This window comes from Cebus imitator, unplaced genomic scaffold, assembly GCF_001604975.1.
Source record: "Cebus imitator isolate Cc_AM_T3 unplaced genomic scaffold, Cebus_imitator-1.0 Scaffold451, whole genome shotgun sequence".
Lineage (NCBI taxonomy): Eukaryota > Metazoa > Chordata > Mammalia > Primates > Cebidae > Cebus > Cebus imitator.
Window position 1 is genome coordinate 387,888 of NW_016107766.1, and position 8,229 is coordinate 396,116.

An 8,229-nucleotide genomic window follows, 5' to 3' on the forward strand; every position below is an offset into this window, starting at 1 on the left:
AGGAAGCCCCCAGGCCTATGATGGCCAGCGGGCCCTCACCCCATTGTGCCTGTCTCATCACGTTTCTGATGCCATGTCCTCCCTCTCTCACTGTCTTTCTCTCTGCCCCAGCCACACTGGTCCCCTTGCTGTTTACCATGTTTATTAAACTCACAACAACAAAATCCATTCAGTTTTGCATATTTTGAACCTTTTAGAAGTGCAGTCATGCTGTATAAATTCTGCTTTTTAAATCAATGTCATGTTCTTAAAGATTCATTCATGATATTGTATGTAGCTATAATTTGTTCATTTTACACTACTGTATAGTATTCCAGTATGTAATTGTACCTCACTTAAAAAGATATTCTCACACTGTAGCTTCTAGTTGTTTTTTTTCTATTCAAACTGGGCTACTATGAACATTTTGTCTTTGGATGTGTGTCCTAGGGCTCGTGTGCCCACATGCACATAGGTCAGAGGTGTACATATTATCTATATGTCTTTTCTCACTACCTTTATATATGCTTGTCCCTAAGCTTGGAATCTCTTCATCCTCTGCTAAACTCCTGCTGGTATTTTAAGACCAGCTCATGTGTCACCTTCTTTAAGGAGCTTTCCTCTCTAAGTCTTGAAACTTATTATTTGCCAAAAGATACAGTTTCAACAAATTGAGTTTAAAGGTATGTTTGGCTTTTATTAGCAGTTCATTAATCAAGCAGCATCCCTTCTAGAAAATAGACAGGTGCTCTGATGACCTGAGTAGAGGGAGTTGGCTTTACAGGCAGAAAATGCTGAAGAAACCAAAACTAGGAAATAGAAAGCAGACTGGTCATTTCAAAGTTGCAGGGTTCACAGAGATGACTTTCTTACCATGCCTGCTCAAGTAGACTGGCTGGTTGCTGTAAATCTCCTGTTTTCTTTCCTTCCTTCCTTCCTTTCTTTCTTCTTTCTTTCTTTCTTTCTTTCTTTCTTTCTTTCTTTCTTTCTTTCTTTCTTTCTTTCTTTCTTCCTTCCTTCCTTCCTTCCTTCCTTCCTTCCTTCCTTCCTTCTTTCTTTCTTTCTTTCTTTCTTTCTTTCTTTCTTTCTTTCTTTCTTTCTCTCTCTCTCTTTCTTTCTTTCTTTCTTCTTCTTCTTTTTTAAAACCATCCCATTTTAAAAGTATGTTTGATTATATGGTGCCTAGCATGAGTGACTCCACTGTGATTTGGTCTGGTCTCTTGGGATGTAGCGTAGGAGCTCAGTCTGAAACAATGGCATCCATACATTTCAGCACTTGTATGTGATACATCCCAGCCTGCCTCTCTCACTCTGAACATTAAGTGTGGTGATATTTCTCTTAAGTAACCTCTGCTGCTATTATTCCATTTGGGCTGCTGTAACAAAATACCATAGATTGTGTGGCTTACAAGCAACAGAGATTTATTTCTCACAATCTGGAGGCTGGGAAGTCCACGATCAAGGTGCCAGCAGATTCAGTGTCTGGTGAGGACTTGCTTTCTGGCTCCTAGGCGGTGGCTTCCTGCTGTGTTCCCACAGGGGGAAGGGGTGAGGGGGTTTCTCTTGAGCTTCTTTTATGAGATCATGAATCCCATTCATGAGGGCTCTGGCCCCATAACCTAATCACTCCCCACATCCTAGTACCATCACTTAAAGGGGTTAGGATTTCAACATATGAATTTGGGGGGACACCCACATAGCACCTGCTTAAAGCTCAAACTTCTAGCTTAAGGCAAGCTCTCTGCTCACCCTGTGATGCATGCTAATCAACGCCGGAGGTCCAGTGAACCCTTACAGCTGACCGGCTTCTAGCTATCACTTCTGCTCTTACCTATGGAGTTAGACACATACCAGGAGCTGGTGATATTTGCTCCCAAACCTGCCTAGCCTAATTCCACCTGTTACAGTAGTTGCTTGAACTAACTCAGTATCGCGCGGACCAATGAAACACAACGGGAAAAAGAGTGAGAGTTGTTTTTATACAACCTAAAAGTTGAATGCTTCAGGAAGACACATGGAAAAGCTGACGCGTGCAGGGGTTTGAGCAAGGTCATTTTCATGAGATGCTATTATGTGGTCACATGTGTATCTCCTCAAGACTGAACTCAAAGACAGAGACCATGGTGGCCCCATCTTTGTGCCTCATGTTCCAACCCACAGCCTGAGACAGAGTAGGAGTTGATGAATGGATGCTGTTCAAAAAAATGAACGAATAAATCAATGTTGATATTTTTAAGAGGGAAAAAATCCTCCCTAAATGTGAGTCATGAAAACAAACTGCTGGAAAATTAGGTGTGGGTGAAACAACTGTAAAAGATTAGAAAACAAGCTGTAAAAATCTCAAGGTATTCTGCACTTGAATTGCATTAGCATTAACAAGTGTCCTTAAATTCTGCAATTTAAAGAAAAAGAAATATGCAGTTCATAGTCTACATGTTATGGATGTTGTTTATGAATGAAAGAGGACGTGGAAATTCAGCTAGCAGACCCACAGCCAAAGAAAAGATTTTGGCCTTTTAAGGAATAGGTGAATTAGTACGTGTGTGTGTGCGTGCGTGTGTGTGTATGTGTGTAGGTATATTTAAAGTTAAAAAAATGTTTAAGGGGTGTATGTTAGTAGAATCACAGCAGGGAAAAAATTACATGCTCAAATTAGATACTTCAAAGATAGTTTAATAAAATAAAAGGATTGTTTATAAAACTGTGGGTAGAAATAGGAAAACCGCAGGATAGGGCCTCAAGTTGGGGGAACACAGAGGGCTCCTGATAGCAGCTAAGCCTCGGGTTGAGGGAGGCAGCCAGTGTGCCAAGGAGCTGCAGGGGGAAACAGGAAATTAGATGCCCTGGCCTCTCCCTTCTTTCTTCCTGCAAGGTTATACCAGTGTCTCCTATTGGACAAGCCAAATGGGAAGGCAGAAGGCACAGGTGTCCATTGATACAGTCCACAGAGGTGAAATCCCCAGAGTGGAGGTGAGTGGATCAGGGGCAAGTGGAAGTTGCCCAGCATGGTAGGAATTTTTATGATTCTCCACTTTGATATTTTCAACTTTCTGACAAACTGGAAGTTTAAGTCCTGCCAAATTAGAGGGCTTCTACTTTGTTATTTTCTGTTTTTTTTGAGACAGGGTCTCGCTCTGTCACTCAGGCTGGACTGCGGTGGTGTGAACATGGTTCACTGAAGCCTCAATCTCCTGGGTTCAAGTAATCTTCAGGCCACAGCCTCTTGAGTAGCTGTGGCTACAGGGATGTGCCACCACACCTGGCTAATTTATTTTATTTTATTGTAAAGACAAGGTCTGGCTATGTTTCTCATGTTGGTCCTTAACTCCTGGGCTCAAGTGATCCTCCTGCCTTGACTTCCCAAATTGCTGCGATTACAGGTGGGAGCCTCTGCTCCTGGCCTCTACTTTGTTTTCCTATTTATCTGTTCCACTAGACTGTGACTAGCTAGAGGCAGGGACTCTATCTAGGGCATCTTTGGATCTCCAAGCCTGGCCCAGGGCTTGGCATGTGGAAGAAACTCAATAATTCGTCGAATGAATACTGAAGGCATTGTAAGAAAAATTATATGTCCAAAAAATCAGTCAACTACATACTTATTCATTTAACAGATACCTGTTGAGTTCCTACAACGTGCTGTATGCTGTTCTAAACAGAGAGGATACAATGGTAAACAACAAGGCTACAGTCTAGTGGGAAAGGCAGTCAACAAATGCTTCCTTCATTCGACATTTATTGAACAATGACAATGTGCCAGGCACTGTCCTAGATGCCAGGGGTTCAACAATGAACAGGATAAAGCCACTGACCTCATTGAACTTGCATTTGAGGGAACATGTTTTGCCCTTAAGTAGCCATCTTTAAAGCTGAAGGTAAGCACAGGGGCACCAGTTTTTTAGAAAGCAAAGCAGGTCTGTGGCTCCTGATAGATGAGAGGCAAGCAGGGTGCCACTTTAAGTCATGGAAAGACAATCCCCTGGGCTGGATGGAAACCAGAGCTTGGAATGAATGTCCTTGTGGGTCAAGGGTGTCTTTGCTAACCACATCTGATCCCTTGGCACTGGGGGATTGGGATGGGTCCCAAGTAAGAAAATCTGAGCTTTTCACACTTCTCCAATGACAAGGCCTTGCACACAGTAGGTCACTTAATTTCTGTGGGATCAAGTGACTGTTACCAGTCATTTATCAAGGTGTGGGCTCCTAGAAATGGAGCTTGAGAGATGAAGAGCTAGCTGGAGCCCAGCGGAGCCATGGCAGAGGAAGGGGGATAACATTGCCTTGTTTAGATGCTCTGGATTTTTTTAGAGCATGTGTCATTGCCTCTGTATGCTTGAGCCAGCCTTTTCTGGGAAGCTAAAGGGTAGATTGAACCCAGCCTTGTATCACATTAATATTCCCCATACTCCTAAGCTTTGGGAGTCTATATTCCTCTTATGTGTAAGTTCTAAATTGCAGGGGAAATGGTATTTCTCTGCAGAGAAGGAAGTAGCTTCTGTGGGATTTTCCAGAGATGGAAGGCTGGATTCTGGTTCTGTTTCTCCCATCTTGGTGTGAGGCCCTCAGCACTCAGCTGGATGAAGTACTCTCTTAGAGTCCCTTTCGACCTCGCCATTCCCTCTTTGGAGACATTTCTCTCATTCCCAGGACTTTGGCTGTTGCAATTGGGCCGCTCCTTCTCTCTCTTGTGCATCTTTGGCCACCAAAGAAGCGGCTGTGAATCAGCAGGACTGGTTTTAAGCAATGGCGTTTGGAGACAGCTGCTTACCCAGTGTAATTTTGTAGGCTCAGGGAAGGGACTTTACTCGCTATGCGAGTCCCAAAATACCTCCTTTATCAGCCTTTTGGTGTTTGGGATTGCTTTACTGTGGACAAAGCCTTTCATTCCACAATGAAGGATCAAAAATAGAAATGAATGCACATGTGTTTGGCATTGCCCATAACAAGCTGTTCTTGGCCTCCATGCTCTTGCTCGTGCTGTGCCCTCTGCCAGGAATATCCTCCCTATGCCCTCATTTCCCTTATACTGATCCTTTAAGAGTCAGTTTAAGCATTTCTTACCCTAGAGGATGCCGTCATTGGTTTCTCTCGATTACAAGAAACAGAGTTACAAAGAGTTGCAGCTCAAATAAAGGCTGGTTGAGCGGGGTTGTGACACTTGGAACATGAACCCCAGGATGAAGATGAGGAGGGGACCTAACTATCCGCTTCTACAGTCTGTCTCCCCCAAACAGACTTTAAGATCATGAAAGTAGGGGCTATGTCTTACTCATTTTTGAAAGCTCAGACCTACCACAAAGCTCAGTACTTAATAGATGTTTGTTGAATAAATGAATGAATGAATAATTGAATCCTAAGTATGGATGGAAGCTGTGGGCTCTGTCTTTTAGGGATTTACAGTCTAGTTGGGAACTAGGAAACAGGTAAAATTTAAGTAATATAAGAGATACGCAGTGCAAAACAAGGGTTAAAAACTGGTACAAAGCTTGCAAGATGAACACATCAAAGGCATCTTGGGGAGATGAGATTTAGTTAGCAAATAGGCCTGAGAAAGGCTTCAGTTCATACTGACATCAATTGACTAAGATGTTTCTGAGTGCAGAACACAGACTTTTAGTTGGGAAATTGAAGTGACCATTGAACTAACGTATAATTTCCCAAAGGTCCCACAAAGGGTGACTAGGGACAACAAAGGGCAGCCAGGGGAGCCTCAGAGTAGGACTCAGAGGTCCTTGTCACTTGGCCAAGGGCTGGCCTGCAGCATCAGGTACATTAGATCCCACTCCAAAGCCCCTGGACTCATGAGTGACCCTAGTGGCCTTATCTGAGTGGCTGAGTATAGCTAGGAGTGTGCCTTGCTGAGTTCCTGCCAGCTGCCTGTGGTGGATAAACAGGCAGGCCGCTGGGTGGCCTCAGGAGTCTACAGTGAACAAAGAAAGTCATTCTGATGCTTCCAGATTTTACTGAGTTAAATCAAAGGCCAAGAGAAGAGAGGTCTTTGCAGTTCTTTGTTTTAGAGGCTGGCCCCTGGGCGAGTCCCTTATCAGACTTTGTTCTATTTAGATATGTTTCTTTGAAGCTTCCTGCAGAAAGTGATGTCCTTTGACAGGCTCCCTTGGCTTGCCAAGGATAAACAGTGAGCAGTTGTGAGGGAGTCCCAGGGTCTCTTCTCTCATAACGTTTATTGTCAGTCCTGCACACCTGAAACTTCATCTTCGCTTGTACTCAAAATAGAGAAAGTGGGAGCCTAAATGAACCCACTGAGCCCAGCCCCCTCAATAAGGAAACTGAGGCTCAAGAAAATGAATCTTCCTTCATATTCATGTAGTGCCTTGAGTTTATCCTGTTTTCCCACATATGCTCACATGGTTTTTCATTTCCTTCATTAAACAGCCCTTTAGGAAGGGCCTACTATGTGCCAGGCACTGTTCTGGGCATTGGATGGGTATATGGGTTTGGCTGCAAGTAACAATACTCAGCCAGTGGTGGCCTAAACTCTTACCAGAAAGGGGTCCCGATCCAGACCCCAAGAGCGGGTTCTTGGATCTTGTGAGAAATAGCTCAAGGCAAATCCATAAAGTGAAAGCAAGTTTGTTAAGAAAGTTGAAGAATAAAGAATGGCTACTCCATAGGCAGAGCAGCCCCAAGGACTGTTGATTCCCCATTTTAATGGTTATTTATTGATTGTGTGCTAACAAGAGGTGGGCTATTCATGCCTCCCCTTTTTAGATCACATAGGGTAACTTCCTGATGTTGCCTTCGCATTTATAAACTGTCATGGCACTGACAGGAGTACAGCAGTGAGGACGACCAAAGGTCACTCTCACTGCCATCTTGGTTTTGGTGGGATTTTAGCCAATTTCTTTACTGCAAGTTTTATAAGCAAGGTCTTTATGACCTGTATCTTGTGCCACCGACCTCCTATCTCATCCTGTGACTTAGAATGCCAAACTGTCTTGGAATGCTGCCCAGAAGGCCTCAGCCTTATTTTATCCAGCCCCTATTCGAGATGGAGTTGCTCTGGTTTAAACCCCTCTGACAAAACAATGCGGACGTTCCTTAGCTCATCAAAAGTAACAAAGAAGTCCAGGGCTGTGGTCTTTACGAGCTGTAGGTGCCACAGCTCAGCGGTGCCATGAAGAGCCATGCTTGGTGTGTCAGTGATGTCTTCCCTCAGATGGCAAGGTGGCTGTCCCAGTCCCCAACTACAGCCTAATGCTCAAAGACACAAGCAAGGCAGAACAGGGACCTTCACTTTGCTCTTTTTTTTTTTTTTTTTTTAAATAGGGCACGAATACCCTTCCTAGAAGCGCCCAGCTGCCTTCTTATTGTAACCCAGTGACCATATCTGGGTTTACATGCCCGTTTCTAGACCCATCACAGGCAAACCAGAATGGAATGCCATACTGGCTGCCTTGGGAAAATTGTGATGTGCTGTTCACGGGAACAGCAGTGAGTCTATCGTGTCCATTAAGAGCAGGGGCTCTGAAGCCTGATGGCCACAGTTCAAATCCTGACTCCATCACTCCTCAGTTATATAACCCGTGCCCAGGAGCTTAACTTTTTGTTCCTCAGTTTCCCATCTGTAAAATGGTGATAATGACACTTCACAGGTTGATGTAATGATTAAATGTTTAATGTACAAAAGGTGCTTAACACAGTACTTGGCTCACAGCAAAGGTTAACTACCGATCACCTAGTGTATATTTCAAAGTAGCTAGAAGATAGCAATTCAAATGTTTCTAGCATGAAGAAAAGACAACAATTTAAGGCAATGTAAATCCTGATGATAATGATTTGATCTTTACAAGTTATTCAAACGTGTTAAATGATCACATGTATCCCCAATGTATGCACAACTATTATGTATTAATAAAAAATAAATTTTTTAAAAATTAAACAGTCCTCAAGACTGAGCCATTCCTTTCCTGAATAAAATCAGGAAAAGGTTCTAGATGTTGGGTAGGCAACTCCAGTGCCTGCCACACATAGTCACCCTCCAGTTCACAGACAAGTAAACAAGCAATGTTGAAATCCTGTGCCATGGTACAAGATAGTGTGCACCACCCCCCTCAACAGGAGGGGTGCCTGGTCCAGACTTGAAGGATGTCCGAGAAGACTTCTTGGAGGAGGTGGCACCAATATAGGTTTCAAAATATATAGCAGTGGCTCAGCAAAGGCAGAGTGTGGGTGGGTGGGAAAGGAAGGCTCTCCAGGCAGAGGCAGCAGTGGGCCTAGAGACTCCAGAGTGTG

General features: G+C 43.7%; 1 long non-coding RNA gene across 1 annotated transcript; it reads left to right on the forward strand.

The window, feature by feature from the left end:
- The first annotated feature begins 2,909 nt into the window (after positions 1-2,909).
- Positions 2,910-7,876, forward strand: LOC119468588. The gene is made up of 2 exons (XR_005197289.1): positions 2,910-2,987; positions 7,264-7,876. It is a non-coding gene; the product is annotated as an uncharacterized LOC119468588 (long non-coding RNA).
- The last annotated feature ends 353 nt before the right edge of the window (positions 7,877-8,229 follow it).